The 18,091-nt window shown below is 41.8% G+C and overlaps 1 long non-coding RNA gene across 1 annotated transcript in view; it reads left to right on the forward strand.

The window, feature by feature from the left end:
* LOC124037797 overlaps window positions 1-18,091 on the forward strand; it is a 43,485-nt gene that overhangs the window by 8,821 nt on the left and 16,573 nt on the right. The window contains exons 2-3 of the long non-coding RNA XR_006839233.1: window positions 9,189-9,279; window positions 12,086-12,212. This is a non-coding gene — a long non-coding RNA (uncharacterized LOC124037797). The remainder of the gene's footprint in view (window positions 1-9,188; window positions 9,280-12,085; window positions 12,213-18,091) is intronic.

The following is an 18,091-nucleotide window of genomic DNA, read 5'->3' on the forward strand; positions in this document are numbered from 1 at the left end:
TTCCTATTGCGGTCAGGAGGGCCACCAGCTTCAGATGAGTCCACTAGGGCAGAGGGATGCCCCTGTGATCATCTGTCTCCCAGGGTAGGCGTGAGTATTCTGTCATTGTTTTTCCGCCAAAGCCTTCCTGGTTTCCAATTCGCTGGCTTTCCCTCGGGTGTTGTCTCTAGTGGTCTCCGGTGCCTCGGGAATTTCATCGACCAGGCCTTCGCCTCCTCCCTAAACATCACCTCGTACCTGCTCTCCTTTCCTTTTTCGGTCTAAGCCATTGGGATTCGGCACGATCACGCACATCACAGCACCCCTCACCGTGGGACCAGTGCACCAAGAAAGCCTTCCCTTCCTCACATCACTGCGCCAGTACACAACGTCATCCTCAGACTCCCCACCATATCCTGGTTGAGGATCAAAATCACTGCCTGGGCATGAGTATGTCGGGAGAACTGCTTTCCATTACCCTGTGGTTCCACAGGTGACCATCATTCCATCCGCCAGGCTCTGGAGAGGGAACCCGCATCTACGTTCCCACGGGGTTAAGGGATCTGCTGTTGACCTGGGCGCACACATCCCTCGCCTCTGGACACAGGTATCACCTGCACAATTCCATCCCTCTCCGCTAAATACTGGTGGTCCACCTTGTCGTATGACGTTGCTTTCTATGTCAACTCCTGCTCTATGTGCCCAAACTATATATCCCTGGCACGCTCCAGCAGGGAAACTCCTTCCCATGCCTCAGCTTACTCACTCACAATTTTGCCTAAGAACACAGCCATTAATAAAGAATGGTACCAACACAACTTCTCCCAACCATCCAGGAACAGTTTGGTGATGAACAATGCCTTTTCCATCATGATGGAGCACCTTGCCATAAGGCAAAAGTGAAAAGTAAGTGGCTCTGGGAACAAAACATAGATATTTTGGGTCCATGGCCAGGAAACTCCCCAGACCTTAAACCCATTGAGGACTTGTGGTCAATCCTCAAAAGGCAGGTGGACAAACAAAAACCCACACATTCTGTCAAACTCCAAGCATTGATTATGCAAGAATGGACTGCCATCAGTCAGGATGTGGCCAAGAAGTTCATTGACAGCATGCCAGGGTGGATTGCAGAAGTCTTGAAAAGAAGGGTCAACACTGCAAATATTGACTCTTTGCATTAACTTCATGTAAGTATCAATAAAAGCCTTTTACACGTATGAAATACTTGTAATTATACTTCAGTATTCCATAGTAACATCTGACAAAAATATCTAAAGACACTGAAGCAGCAAACTTTGTGGAAAATAGCATTTGTCATTCTCAACTTTTGGCCATAACTGTATGGTGACAAATGGTGTGTTATTGATGAAGCAGCAATAATATTTCGTATAAAAATAATTGATGTAGACCACCCAAAACTGAAAGCATATTTACAGGTAATTGTTTCACTAAAGTGTTGTATAACATTTTTCAGAGCAGTGTATGACAATAATTACTCAATTACCATTTCCATAACTATATCATTCTCCCACATGATTACAAGAATGCAGCACCTGTCTAACAGATCAAGTAAGTCTGTTGGTTTTACTTACACTACCTCAGATAAACATGCACAAAATAAAACATGCTTGATATTAAGACCAACATCTGAATAATTTCATTCTGCGTTCTCTCCTCCTGTAGTGAAGCATGGTTGTGAAGTCCTGATAAAATGGCCTTGTTCAACAGTCTTGAGGAGCTCTACATACATGTGTAAGTTGATTTCATTATCACTCGCTACATGAAGCACAGACGATAGTTTTTTTATATATATTTTTTTTACAATTTGTGCACTAACACTCGCACTTTCCTCCTGGAGAATTCCCAAAGCACAGACGCAGGTGAGAATCACACACTACGTCTGTGATTCTTTATTTTCTCACTAGATGGCAGTATTTGCTTAGAAATGAATCCTTCCCAATTTAGGAAATCTGACAAAATTGTGCACCCATTGCCTTCCTCATACAGGTAGATATCAATGCATGTTCGTGAACTCAGACAGAAAATCTATTGAGTAAGTCTGATTTCAATCTCGTTCCTTTCATGGAAATGACAGTCAGATTTATTGGGGTCTTTCATTCAGTTCTTTGAGGTCCAACGCATCATCATGATAAGATGGACACAAGACTTGGTGGGTGGTATGAAAAGCCCTCCTTCCTGTTTCTGTAATTTTTAACTGAATGAAGATCAGTATCTGTCCTGTGGCCTGTGGCGAAACCTTTGTCAAAGATGATAATAAGAGACACGGAGGAAAGAAGTACATTGGTCATTTTAGTTTCATTGAAAATGGTTTTCTATGTATGGTGAATCTTAATGCCATTTATTCACCTTTTTGAACATGAAGACAGGATCTTATATTACTAAAACTCTATTCACTGTTTCTAAAGCCTTTAAACTTTTGTAAGCTAATTTAGCATAGTTCTTTCATGGAGTACTATTTTAAATGAATGACTATTGAATCCATCAATATGGATGTAGTCCTATCATTGTAATTATGTGCTTTCTCTGTATACAGTTGTAATGATCAACTGAAATGGGTTAAAAGCCGAGAATGTGAATGCTGTGAAAATGAGACGCTGGGTGTAGGTCATAGAGCATCCATTCTTTAAATGAAATCAGTCCGTTTGGAACACATTCATTAAAGTGTAAACGCAAGTCGAAAATGGAAATGTGTGTTTAAATTGCAGCTTGTGTCCTCTTCCATAATGAGAATTAGTTTTGGGAAATGGTTGGTGATAATGCCCTCTGATCCTCCAATTTGGATTCATTCTCAGTGCAAAGTTTTCCCTTTTTTAATTAATTCCTAATATTCTAAATACAATTATTATGTAGATTAAAAGCTCTCAGAAGTAATTTGGGATTATTTGGTGAAAGGGCCTGATATTGTTGATGTCCATTTAGACTCAATCATTATACTACCATAAAGTGCAACAATAGAATTTTGCTATGCATTAATATACTTTTCAGTATAGTACACATGTACCTTTCAGTATAATTTTTACAAAATGTTTAGGTATTAACATTCAAAGTAACCCTTGTCAGAGGAAGGCCTTAAAAATTGTCAGACTCCAGCCACCCTAGTCATAGACTCTCCTTCCGCTCTGTTACCACATGCACGGCAAGCGGTATCGAAGTCGAGGTCCGAAAGGCTTCTACCCAAAGCCATAGGACTCCTGAACAGCTAATCAAATGACTACCCAGACTATTTGCATTGCACCCCCCCCCCCCCACACACACACACACACACTTTTACACTGCTGCTATTCTCTGTTTATTATGTTTGCATATGTGACGACCCTCCCCTATTCTGTCTTTGTTCTTGTTTCCTTATTAGGATGCCGGTGGGCGGAGTTGAGAGGGTCGTCAGCTACATGGGAAACACCTGGGCCAGGTGTCTCCCAGGATAAATAGACCTCTTCCACATTCATTGAAGAGACTCTCCATGCAGACACCTTTTGTAGATTGTGTTGTGGTTCTTGGTGGCCTTTTGTTTGTTTGTTTTGGCACCTTTCATCACCCTGCATTATCACATTCATGCATGCATGCAAAACACTCACTTACACTACTGATTACTGATTACACACACCATTGTATATTACACTTAGTTGCTTTAGTTAATAAATATATATTTTGCTACTCCTTATCTCCACGTTGTCTCCCTTTGTTATGGGCTTTGAGCCGGTTCGTGACAAGTGGGGGCTCGTCCTGGTATAGTATAATGGTTAGTTTCCAGGCCTTGCCTAGCATGGAAACTCTTGTTCTACTCTCTGTTGGGAAGTCAGTCTGAGGAGGTGAGTAAATCGGCTGTGTACCTCGGTAGGAGATTTGTGTAGGGTAGTGGAACTTGCTACCCGGAGCTGTAGCCTTTTTCCCCTGATAGGTTTAGCGACGTGTTTCATTTTTTGGAATATGTTGGGCATGGTTAATGTTTGTTATTTTTGTGTGGTGTCTGTGGACTGAGCAGTTGTCTCGGGGGCACATCCGTGGCTTGGTGGAATTTTCCAGCATGCTGGGGAGTTCTATTTCCTTGCCAGCGGGCTACAGTGCGTAAATACCCACCGCAAATCTGCACAAAGACTAGGGTTGAGTTATTGTAGGTTTTGGGGAAGCTCTGTATCTCATCTCTCTTCTGTGGTGCTCAGGGTGATTGTCATTTCTCTGGTTGTGGTCTGATGTGCTCAGCAGAGGAGTTGAGCAAGATTATTTACTTATGACTATGGTGTCTCATGTATACAAGTTCATTCGCTTTCCATCAGAGGACCTGTTAGAATTATGTACTTAAGAACAGCTGTGGAAGATCGCTGAACACTACAAGCTTAAATAATTGAAATTAGTGAAATTCTGTTTCGTTGGAAGTGACTATGAATCGTTGGAAGTGACTATGAATCGTTGGAAGTGACTATGAATCGTTGGAAGTGACTATGAATCGTTGGAAGTGACTATGAATCGTTGGAAGTGACTATGAATCGTTGGAAGTGACTATGAATCGTTGGAAGTGACTATGAATCGTTGGAAGTGACTATGAATCGTTGGAAGTGACTATGAATCGTTGGAAGTGACTATGAATCGTTGGAAGTGACTATGAATCGTTGGAAGTGACTATGAATCGTTGGAAGTGACTATGAATCGTTGGAAGTGACTATGAATCGTTGGAAGTGACTATGAATCGTTGGAAGTTGTAAAAATTAAGAAGGACCCTGATGTTCTTTTCGTTGGAGTTTGTAGCTGTTGGTCTTTTGTGCCATGTTCCTGAATGTTTACGTGACTGACCATTGTTTCGGGTTGTCATGTTCTATCTTTCCTGTCTGTTCCCTCCTGGTCTTGTGTTCTTCTTTCCTCTTAAATATTGCTTCCTATGCGCAAAGGTTGCTGAGGTCTGGGGAGGAGGAGGTTGGATGGGGCAGGTGGAGGTGTGAACACATAACCCCTCACCAATTTGGGACGCGGGAGGCCTGTGTCAATTTGGGACGCGGGAGGCCTGTGTCAATTTGGGACGCGGGAGGCCTGTGTCAATTTGGGACGCGGGAGGCCTGTGTCAATTTGGGACGCGGGAGGCCTGTGTCAATTTGGGACGCGGGAGGCCTGTGTCAATTTGGGACGCGGGAGGCCTGTGTCAATTTGGGACGCGGGAGGCCTGTGTCAATTTGGGACGCGGGAGGCCTGTGTCAATTTGGGACGCGGGAGGCCTGTGTCAATTTGGGACGCGGGAGGCCTGTGTCAATTTGGGACGCGGGAGGCCTGTGTCAATTTGGGACGCGGGAGGCCTGTGTCAATTTGGGACGCGGGAGGCCTGTGTCAATTTGGGACGCGGGAGGCCTGTGTCAATTTGGGACGCGGGGAGGCCTGTGTCAATTTGGGACGCGGGAGGCCTGTGTCAATTTGGGACGCGGGAGGCCTGTGTCAATTTGGGACGCGGGAGGCCTGTGTCAATTTGGGACGCGGGAGGCCTGTGTCAATTTGGGACGCGGGAGGCCTGTGTCAATTTGGGACGCGGGAGGCCTGTGTCAATTTGGGACGCGGGAGGCCTGTGTCAATTTGGGACGCGGGAGGCCTGTGTCAATTTGGGACGCGGGAGGCCTGTGTCAATTTGGGACGCGGGAGGCCTGTGTCAATTTGGGACGCGGGAGGCCTGTGTCAATTTGGGACGCGGGAGGCCTGTGTCAATTTGGGACGCGGGAGGCCTGTGTCAATTTGGGACGCGGGAGGCCTGTGTCAATTGGACGCGGGAGGCCTGTGTCAATTGGACGCGGGAGGCCTGTGTCAATTTGGGACGCGGGAGGCCTGTGTCAATTTGGGACGCGGGAGGCCTGTGTCAATTTGGGACGCGGGAGGCCTGTGTCAATTTGGGACGCGGGAGGCCTGTGTCAATTTGGGACGCGGGAGGCCTGTGTCAATTTGGGACGCGGGAGGCCTGTGTCAATTTGGGACGCGGGAGGCTGGTATGTTGTTCCGGGGTCCTTGTTGGTCCCCGGTTTTATGGGGGGGAATGTGACGACCCTCCCACTCTGTCTGCCGTATTCTGTCTTTGTTCTTGTTTCCTTATTAGGATGCCGGTGGGCGGAGTTGAGAGGGTCGTCAGCTACATGGGAAACACCTGGGCCAGGTGTCTCCCAGGATAAATAGACCTCTTCCACATTCATGGAAGAGACTCTCTCCATGCAGACACCTTTTGTAGATTGTGTTGTGGTTCTTGGTGGCCTTTTGTTTGTTTGCTTTTGCACCTTTCATCACCCTGCATTATCACATTCATGCATGCAAAACACTCACTTACACTACTGATTACTGATTACACACACCATTGTATATTATACTTAGTTACTTATTTAATAAATATAGATTTTGCTACTCCTTATCTCCACGTTGTCTCCCTTTGTTACGGGCTTTGAGCCGGTTCGTGACAAGTGGCCCAGGTGTTTCCCATGTAGCTGACGACCCTCTCAACTCCGCCCACCGGCATCCTAATAAGGAAACAAGAACAAAGACAGAATACGGGAGGGTCGTCACACATCACTTTAACTCTACCTACATGTACATATTACCTTAACTAACCGGTGCCACCCCCCCGTACATTGACTCTGTACCAGTCCCCCCAGTATATAGCCTCCACATTGACTCTGTACCAGTCCCCCCAGTATATAGCCTCCACATTGACTCTGTACCAGTACCCCCTGTATATAGCCTCCACATTGACTCTGTACCAGTCCCCCAGTATATAGCCTCCACATTGACTCTGTACCAGTACTCCCCTGTATATAGCCTCCACATTGACTCTGTACCAGTACCCCCCCAGTGTATAGCCTCCACATTGACTCTGTACCAGTCTCCCCAGTGTATAGCCTCCACATTGACTCTGTACCAGTACCCCCAGTAAATAGCCTCCACATTGTTATTTTACTGCTCTTTTATTTTTTACTTGACAAGTACTTTTCTTAAAATTGCATTGTTGAGGGCTTGTAAGTAAGCATTTCACTGTAAGGTCTACACCTGTTGTATTCGGCGCATGTAACAAATACAATTTGATTTGTTCTATTCCACTCTTCTTATCTGGCTTTATCTGTCTTGTTTTAACATGTGTTCATTTTAAGGTCATGCAATGGTAATAAGCTGATGGGACCTGCGCAGTAGGTGTCCTTGTAAATGGGGCCTGTCATGCCAAATACTCTCTGCATTCCAATTTGTGTACCCCCCCATGCGTCACATTATGATTCGATAAGCTGTTAACGTCTGTTGCTATGTCAACGGTGTGGTGAGCTAATGCGTAACATTTTGGAAAACATTGCAGTCAAATGGACATTTTCGGCGGAAGAGTCAAAATAGGCCTTCGAGGACATTCAAACTCATACAACAGGCAAAGTCTCAACCGAGAGAAACAAAGACACACAAACGCACAGCTTGAATTCATTTCACAACTTGTCCATCTTTCTACTTTTCTCACAAAGGTGAGAAATATGACGACAGAAATGGAGGATGATTAAGAAATAATGTTACCAGATAACTGGGTTCTAAAGCTGAACACAGTGTGCACTTTTTCGAGATTCACTCAATTGGTATGGCACTAACTGCTGTATTCTTGAATAGAGAATGTGAAAAACAAGTGGAATTTCTAATACTCATATCTGAATGAAGTAACAGTTTCAATGTTGTGTATAAACTGAGTTGTGCTTACTGCCCATATGTTAATCCAGTGACAATTGGTTCTTACTTGTGCCTCTTGTTTGTGTTTATACATCTTTTGTAGATGCGGAACTACCTCCTATTAAACAGGGGGGAATGATCAGACAGACTCAGCACCTTCCAGCCACAACTACCCACTGTGGTAACACCTAGACAGCTGCTGTGCAGGGCAGGCCCTCGCCTGTCTCGCCCCTCTTGTTAACTATAAGATATTCCTATTCTGTCACATCTCACAGCTTGTGATCTACTTTCCTGAGAATATTCAAAAGACCATGCTAGACAATGCAACCTTGGTGGGAGACCGAAGTAGCTGTCAGTGAAGCTCATGTGGGGAGGATGTAGTTAATGCTAATGTAACTCTGATATGGAAAACTAACACCCTCGGGCATTACTTTTCTGCTCAATGCTCTCAGGTTGAAAACAGAAAGAGCTGCTTTAAACATATCTCACCTTCCATCATAAACAATTTAGACAGTGATAATTATGTAATTTCCTGGAGAGTACATAAACTGTGTCAATGTGATTACAGTACACATTGTACCATAAGTTAACTAGTAAAACACTATGCTTCTCTTTCTACATGCTGTACATTTTCAGTATTACAATAATCACCCAATAGGCTATTCTTGTACAAAAACTGTTTTTATAAACGTTTGAAATAAAGTTATTTAACATTGTCATGAGTGTAAGTCAACAGCACCTGTCAGTCTTTCAGAGACGCCTATCTTAGTCTTTCTGTTAGATACGCCATCCGTTTTGAAGAGTAATCAAGCAGATGTGTTGAATGATTACCCTCATCCACACAAGTGTTCTAAGATGAGAGTGGGGAACTTTTCTGAGTTTACTTTTCTGAGAACCTGTACTCTGTTAAAAACAAGCTGCCTCCACAGGATAGATAATAACCGGTTATAATATTCACAGTTTCTGTAAATCAACCTAATCACACGGTTGATCACTTGTTATTTGATGATAATATAATCTGTCGCGGACAGATTCTGCGTGTAAAACAGGAAGTGACAAACGTTCACAATAATTTTACTTCAGGGTAATTGAGATTAAGGCTAATATAAAAAGAAAGACAGGCGTGTAATTTCTATCAACAGAGTTCATTACAGCTCTTAGAGGTCAAGTACAAACAGGGCTGAAAATAACAGCCTTTCATAGAAGAAAATTAGTGGTATGACAGGTGTGTGTGTGCTTGCATGCGTGCTAACAGGTGTTTGTGGACGTGTGTGCATTTGTGTGTGTGTGTGTGTGCGCGTGTGTGTGCTGTAAGTAGGCAGAACGGGGCTATGCTAGGTTTAATTAATTAGATCAAGAGCCTTTATGAGATGCTTGATATGCTTTATAGGTAGCCATTAACCTGGCAGGATACGGTGAGATTTAGAGCATTCAAATGTTTCCTTCAAGGAGACATGCCGTTTACAATACTGACATTCTGAAACTAAAAGTCAACCATCTACAATCTGTCTCCCATTTTATTGTCTCTATTGTAGGACATACTGTGAGGACAAGCAGAGTTTCCTGCAAGACCGTGAGGATGATGGAGATACGGCAGCAGGAGGACAATTGCTTCACTTACTACAGGTGCTTTTCTCTGTGTCCACTTTGCTCTATTCAGCATTCACATGGTTGCCTCATGATATCCCGCCTGCTCAGGGACCCATTTTAAGTTTTCAACCCAACCCTCTGTGGTCTTGAGGTTCACTGACCCTCATTATATATATATATACTTGAATATTATGTCAAGTCCAAAGTAATATACATTATCTCCTATTTAATATTTCCCTTGGATACTGCATTCTTAATGTGTCCTTGTTATCTCCAAGCACGCTTATTCCCAGGGTGCAGTGATGAGATGCCCTTTAAACTGACTGGGATATAGAAGGGGGCTGCTGTCTGTTCCTTAGCAACCCTTCCACCAGAAACAAATTAAAACCTGCAAGGTGACTTTATGTAAACTTTCACACCAAAATAATGGCTTGAGACGAGGAACAAACACGTTTAGTTTTGCAGCAAAGGAGCATAAAAACATAATTGAACATAAAATCCACATGGATGACAATGACACACAGTTCTAGTGAATACACTGAGCTGGAAATTAAGTCAAGACAGTTATCAATACTAATATATACAGTAGGCCTACCAGTGATCAACATTAGCAGCAGCACAAAAGTATAGCAAGCCAAAGTTGCCTAATAGGTAAAGTGCTCTTTGCGTTCTTAGATCATCTGGTCAACAACATGTGCTGACAAAATTATAATCAACATCACCTTCATCATCAACAACCTATTACCATCGTCATCCTCAAAATCATCATCATCCTTAGCCTACCTCCTTCTATTCTCTGTATTCAAATGGGCAATGACAGTCAAAAGCGTACATTCTCTCCGCAAACTATGACCAAACAAGCATTGAAAGGCAAACGGGTTCAATCAAATCCAACAAGTGTGAAATGGTTTTAAGAATCCAAGGTCCAGGAAAACCCTTGAGACATTCATCCTATACAAACCAGAAATATGTTATTATTATAAACATGCTTCAAGCAAAAGGGCCTTAGACAGACAGAACTCACACAGTGGTTTGTGTGTTGGCACCATAACACACACACATACAAACATACACGCTCCAACAATTAAATCATTTCGAAATGGTTTTCATTCCCTCTGTTTCATGCATTCGTATTCACGCACATCATCAATCAGCTGGCATTAATGACACATGTCAGACTATGACAGTGGGAGTGCACCACTGTGAAATGCCTCATTGCATTTCTTTGCTGGAGTCCAAAGCCTTGTTTACACATTTCTCAGATAAATCTGCCTTTGATTGTAGCTCTTTGCCAGAAACGACAGCAATGGACCATGCCTGATTGGGAGAAGTTGTACTGAGCTGAACCTCACAGGACTTTGCTTTATCTATGCTCTGGACAATCTGATTTTGGATTATAGGTCGCAGTGAGTCTGTTCAATGGAGGTCTACTTAGTGAGGTGTGTTGCTAACTAAATATGCAATATTGAATATCAAATTGGCTTCCCTCCTACAAGGGATATGATGTGTGTCAATGAGGGATGGTCAAAAGATGGTCATATGTCATCATCCTCTCATTGCCACTGAATCTGACCCAACGACTGAAGAGAAGAACCTTCCGTCTAATGCTCCCCCTCATACTCAAGTGCCTGTGGGTAATATTCTGATTAATGTTCTACTCACGCTTCTCAACACTGACAGGCAATTTACTTTGAGGGCTCATTCTTAATCTGTTCTTTTCTAATCTCTTTTCCTCTCAGTCCCCTTCTCCATTTCCTCATTTAGAATTGAGCGCTTATTCAACTCTCGGGTACGGATGTGAAGTGTGTAGCGGAGAATAAAGGGACACGTTTTTTAATACAGTAAATAGGCAGATGGCATTGGCGCTGTCTCCCATGCTGCATGGAGGGCTCTTGATTGACAGCAGAGGGGTTGAGGCAGATATTCTCCCGGATAAAGGATTATTCTTTGCGATGCAACTTGTGTCAGCTGCAAAGCTGAAACCAGACATCCAGGGGGTGTTCAGTAGTCATCCCCTGTCACATGTGGCCTGTCAATCATCTTGCTAATCATCACATCGTCTTTCGTATGACAGATGAGGAGCTGCTTGGGTACATGAACCAGTGACTACAATGTTGCTCATCTAAATCGCCAAGCACACTGTTGTTGGACCACTTAGAGAGTTGACATAAACCATCTGTCGAAGGGAAGATAATGTCAGTTATTAAGTCTATCTATATTTTGCAATGGGAACAATCCTACTACGACCACAAGTGGTTTTGCAAAACGATTCTCTCTCTATGCTGATATCTTTGTCATGGAAGAGGAAAACATGTCTGTATTCTTCTGTTTATTGCTTAACAGCGGTTTTCATATCTTTCTCCAAACAGCCATTATATGTAATTAATATCTGTCATTTGATGTGATTTTTTTTTTCCCAGCCCTCGTTGTGTCTGTCAAACCTATGTTGTCCTAACAACAGAGCACAATCACACACAATCATCAACTTCCACACATATACAGTGCATTCTTTTTCCACATTTTGTTACGTCACAGCCTTATTCCAAAATGGATTAAATAAACATTTTCCTCAATCTACACACAATACCCCATAATGACAAAACGAAAACAGTTTTTTAGACATGTTTGCAAAAAAAAAGTTTTTACTTTGTCATTGCGGTGTTTTGTTTGTAGATTGATGAGCAGGGGGGGGGGGTGGAATATTAAATCAATTTTAGAATAAGGCTGTAACGTAACAAAATGTGGAAAAAGTCAAGGGTTCTGAATACTTTCGGAATGCACTGTAAATCATGTGCCACTGCTATTCCCACTGTGCCAACACCACTCTGTTGTCCCACCTCAGATCCTGGATGTGCAGAAGGTGGTTGTGTCGCTGGTATGGAGGGATTCTGCTGGGTCCAGACCATTTCAAACACATCAACAACTCTGCCAGAAACATCCTGGTCCAGGAGGGATACACATCCTCTGCAGTGAGACCCTTCCTCCCTATTAGTAATGTGTCCAAGTTTGGCACAAGTCCACACTAAAGTATATAAGTTCAGTGACTTCAGTCTGAATGTTGAACAATGCCTTGAAAGCTGTTTGAGTTTCATGGGAAAATGTAAGTTTAAATATTTGTTTCTAATATCAAGCTTGATGGGGAATTGTTTTTGTGTTACTCGTTGTTGGAAGCTTTTGAGAAAAGCAGCATATACAAAGACACTAATCTGAAAGTTGAATGAAAACTTTCCCCTCTCCGTATCTGAAACAAATGCTATTTATGGAAAGTTGGGATGAGACCAGGTCAGAGTGTATTAGATGTTCTACTCTGAGATAAACTGGTTGTTGTTCTGTTTCCCCTCATTTCTGTGCAAATGAGGACTTTGAAACCGGTCTCAGGATTGTCATCATTGATTACGCTCAGGTTTGAAGATGCTGGCACTCTATTGTTCCTCTGGTCTGTAGTCTGTACTTCAAAGGTGCATCAGAAAGAGCTGGGGAAAATACTCTCATTGTTTGGTTTTGATTGAATTATCTACTTAAACAAAAAAACAGTTCATTCAGAACATGTATTATTTTTTCTAAGTCAATAACAGTTGGGCAAATAACCAATTGAAGATGGTGTCCAACTTTACACTTTGTAGTCATTATTGCTGTTATTAATATGTAAAACCCTTAGCCACGACAAGGACTTGTGTGTCTCTGAAGGAAATTATGCATAACTCCTTCAGATCCTCCAGATCAGTGTGTTTATCCGCCTTTATGACTGCTTCCCCTGTTATTGTTTTAGAGTGCAGAACGATAAGAACCATTTCAATCGCAAACTAGAGGTCATGTACAGTATTATGGAGTAGTGGCAGAGTGCCACTTAATATTTTACGTATAAGTAGGGGAGTGGAAGCATTTACCATTTACTACACACTAGACCCAAATCCCAGCCCAAACAATACTGCCATGAGATGAAACAGCATCCAATGTCGTCTCTTATAGCCTAGCGAGAGGACTCGCTCTTTGAAAGGATGGAGTTGTGTAACGGCCCTGGTTTTACAAACGTGGATCTCGACTCTGCCACAGGAGCATACTTTTGTGGCACAGTTGCTGGCGCGCTGGGCTTCGTGCCAGAACGTGCACACAAATGGTGTGCAGTGCTTACAGCTAGGGCTGTTACTGTGACCTTCTTACTGCCACACCGGTGGTCACGAGTTATGACCGCAGTCAAATTCCAGGTGAACGTTTAGTCACATAACTAGGCTTCTCCAAACTCTGAGGCTGCTGATGGTCATTAGTAGCCTACCAAACTTGCTAACTGCCTGGTACTCACCACTTTATTGTCCCTCTAATCACTCTGACATCAATGCAAATGTTCTCAAAAATCAAATCAAATACTTAATGAGATCCCATGAGCTCATGTTGCTCAACATTTCTATAGGTTATGCAATTGCATAAGAAAACAAGAGTTTTGATGGCCTCTATTAAAAAGAGGAGGATCCCATCAGCTTTCTATAGGCTAGGCCTACTATATTTATTTCTCAACTTTCTTAATATGAAGCACATTGCTTCGCTTTTACAACAGGAGTATAGCCTACCTGGCTGGCATGAAAATGAATCATGGGAAAAGCATACTCCATCCACTATTTAAGTGCATAGATGGCATGTATTGTTCTGAGACAGGTGCACGACAATTGTCCATTATATATCTAAACTAATTTTAAACATACATTATATTATTTAGCATTTGTAAAGACATTATTACATCAAGAATAGTCTGAAGGGTGACAATATTATCCTATCACTTGTTAAGTGTGGGGTCCAGTTTGTGCAGTAAGACAAACAGTGCATGGCTTTTTTTGCATCTTTTTAAAATCATAGTCGCACACCTTAAGTAGCCTAGCCGAAAGGCCTATATGTTTTGATAAGATTCGTATCACAACTAAAGTGGCCAAATAACTTCTTAAAATGAAGCACATTAATCCGCTTTACAACTGATTTAGAGCCTAACTGGTATACATAGACGGCACGTGAGTTTCATGTTTGGGGAAGACAATTTTCACCATAAAAAATTCACCTTTATAATAAAGCATTACATGCATAGTAGTATTTGCTGTCACTTTTCAGAACAGTATTCTCCCGCTAATTGATTGCATTTTGGAACATTTGCGCTTAAAGCCTACAGCCATGTGCGCTTTGCCACACTTATAATGTGAAGAAATAGCCAAATATTTGATCAACATTTTAAGCTAAACGTTCTGATGTGTTGCATAAGCCTCATTGCTTTAAAAAAAATGTTTTGATGCGAGTGGTAGCATTAATTTGGGATCTATCGCATCCCACAACTGTCCAGAGAGTATGTTTGGAATATTTCTTTCTCGCACAGAATGAAAAGTTGACCAATAGAATAGGTCAATTTTTGTACTATGGGGGATAGTAGATTGACGTAGGCTAGTGCTTTTGATGTTTTTTAGGCCTAATCATGTTGTTGCACAAGAAACAAAGCAGAGCTCATGCCCTTTGTCGTGACTTTACTTTCATTAATCTGAAGACTGTTATTTATCTAATCAACTAACTATGTTTAATTGTTACTCCATTAAATTAATCATGTAACAATTAACTCATTGGGATTTGGAGCACCACGAGAGTGGTTCTTTATAGTTACCATCTCCCAAATTCTTTACCTATCACATCCATAAACAGTCAACTTATTAATCATAACATCATATCATAACCCTGCATCTGCAAAAACCCAAGCCTTACTTATGATTCAGTACTACACAAATTGGTTCAATTATTTATTTACTAGCTAACTAAATGGTAACACAAGATGAACATACAAACTTAGTACATTAGAAACAGGTCCCTAGCCGACTGACAACAATATGGCTGCTTGTTACAAAATACATGGAGAGAGAGCGGGAGACATAACGGTGGTACATTTAGAAACTACTCTCACTTATTCTTTGCACATGAACCGCCGCCCGCTTGGAGTAAGAAATCATGAATGTATTTATGTGAAAATGCCTTGGATTGCTGTGTATCTCTCCTAACTTGGCCGCCTTGGAAAGTGGGTTGGGCCTTTTCGCGTCAAGTTTGTAAGGCTCTGATTGTCCAAAAGGGGTTTCTCTGTTTTCCTCTGGCATCGTCCAGTATCCGATGACTTGTCGTGTAGTCCTTAACAGAACTACAAGTTATTTCTCCTTCCATTCAGTCTGGAAGATGCTTCTTTTAAGATAGGCAAGCCAGCCGTGTCGATGGTTCCCAGTGGGGTGATGAGGGTAGCGTACTATGGTGGTTTAAAAGAGTAGTAGAATGTTTTCAATTCGCTTTTCTAGATACTTTACCCATCACTTCATACAGTTTGTTTTGACACGCTCTCTGACCTCACTCAAGGAGGCAGTGACTACTTACTTGTACAAAGTTATAGAAACAATTCTCACTAGTTTCGAAAATCACATCCCTCACAAAAACACTTTCAGAATGTTTCATATAGCATGCACAACGTAGAGGATGGAAACATTGTACATGTAGTATGTATAGTTTTCAAATTACAGTATTTCCTTTTATAATATTTTTAATGACATCACAAAATAACACTGACAGTCTTCTTTAGACCACTTTTGACCATTCCCCACGTTCTATGTTAGAAATATTGTTCCAGTATTCGCTTTAGAATGTGCTAGAATTTCAGGGGGGGAAAGCATGTGACACAAAGGCACATTCCTCTGGTAAATTTGGAGAGGGAAAGAGCTGAATGTTCTGTCCTTGATTTACAACAGTGTATGAGGTGTTAACCCCCACCAGTTCCCTCCTCCCCCTCTGCGGGGGAGAGAGGGTCTGGTTGAAGTTATTTATTGCAAAGCTGATCTGACTTATTTGAATACTCACAGGACAGTCATGACACTTTCAAAAAATCATTAGTCACATCATGCATCCTTAGAATGTATTACAAATCGAAACATAGAGCCCAACGTTTATCACAACTAAAGTTGCATAAATAAAGCATATAGGAGGACCTGTTTCGTTGTTCACCGCTCAATTGAGCCGCATGTGTGCAGTCCCTTGGAAATCGTTGAGAAAATATCCTTTCTATTTCATTCAGCTATGTTCAAATTAATTCATCATACTATCAAAGTATATAAAATAATGCCACAGAATTGTAAGCACACTTTTTCTGCTAAATAAACTAGTGTAGCCCACAGCCATATCAAATGCATTTATAAAGCCCTTTTTACATCAGCAGAGATGAGTCTTCAGTAAAGACTCCCATATAGATAGGCAGACCATTCCATAAAAAGGGAGCTCTATGGGAGAAAGCCCTGTCTCCAGCTGTTTGCTTAAAAATTCTAAGGACAATAAGGAGGCCTGCGTCTTGTGACCATGGCATATTTGAAGGTATGTACGGCAGGACCATATCGGAGAGATATGTATGTATGGCGCAAGTCCATGTAATGCTTTGTAGGTTAGCACTAAAACCTTGAAGTCAGCTCTAGCCTTAACAGGAAGCCAGTGTAGAGAGGCTAGCACTGGGGTAATATGATACAATTTGGGGGTTGTAGTCAAGATTCTAGCAGCTGTATTTATCAGTAACTGAAATATATTTAGTGCTTTATCCGAGTAGCCAGAGAGAGCATTGCAGTAGTCTAATCTAGAAGTGACAAAAGTATGGATGAGCTTTTCTGCATCATTTTTTTAAACAAAAAGTGTCAGATTTTTTGCAATGTTAGGAAGATGGAGAAAAGCTGCCCTTGAAAAATTCTTGATATGTTTGTCAAAAGAGATATCAGGGTCCAGAGTAACGCAGAGGTCCTTCACAGTTTAATTTGAGACAACTGTACAACCTTCAAGATTAATTAAAGAACAGTTTGCAGTTCTCCCAGGGTTAGCTCGATGATTGTGGAGGCCAGAAATTTGACATGTTTTGGGATGAGTTGGACTGCAGAGTGAAGGAAAAGCAGCCAACAAGTGCTCAGCATATGTGGGAACTTCTTCAAGAGTGTTGGAAAAGCATTCCAGGTGAAGCTGGTTGAGAGAATGCCTAGAGTGTTTAAAGCTGTCAACAAGGCAAAGGGTGGCTACTTTGAAGAATCTCTAATATCAAATATATTTGGATTAGTTTAACACTTTTGCATGCTACATGATTCCATATGTGTTATTTCATAGTTTTGATGTCTTCACTATTATTCTACAATGTAGAAAACAGTAAAAATAAAGAAACCCTTGAATGAGTAGGTGATCCACATTTCTGACAAACTGTATTAGCCCTTTCTGAGACTCACTTAGATAATTCATTTGATACAGCAGTAGGAATGCAAGGATATAACACCTATAGAAGAGACAGGAATGCTTATGGAGGAGGTGTTGCTGTATACTGTATATCCAGAGCCATATTCCCGTAATGCTTAGAGCTTATGTCAAGTGTTATTGAAGTGTTATGGTTGCAGGTTAACCTGGCACATCTAAAGCATTTTCTTTTGGTGAGGTGCAAAAAGTCAGTATCTAAATATGTGTGAAATGCTCGATAGTGTATGTGATGTAAGCAAAGAGGTCTACTTTCTTGGGGACCTGAATGTTGACTGGTTTTCATCAAGCTGTCCGCTCAAGAGGACGCTTCTAACTGTAACCAGTGCCTGTAACCTGGTTCAGGTTATTAATCAACCTACCAGGGTGTTTACATACACTACAGAAACAAGATCATCCACATGTACTGATCACTAATACTGTAGAACTTTGTTCTAAAGCTGTATCCGTATCCATTGGATGCAGTGATCAATATAGTGGCTATATCCAGGAAAGCCAAAGTTCCAAATAGCTGGGCCTAAAATAATGTATAAGAGAACCTACAAAAGATTTTGATGTGACTCTTATGTGGATGATT

Source organism: Oncorhynchus gorbuscha, linkage group LG06, assembly GCF_021184085.1.
Source record: "Oncorhynchus gorbuscha isolate QuinsamMale2020 ecotype Even-year linkage group LG06, OgorEven_v1.0, whole genome shotgun sequence".
In the NCBI taxonomy this organism is placed as follows: Eukaryota; Metazoa; Chordata; class Actinopteri; order Salmoniformes; family Salmonidae; genus Oncorhynchus; species Oncorhynchus gorbuscha.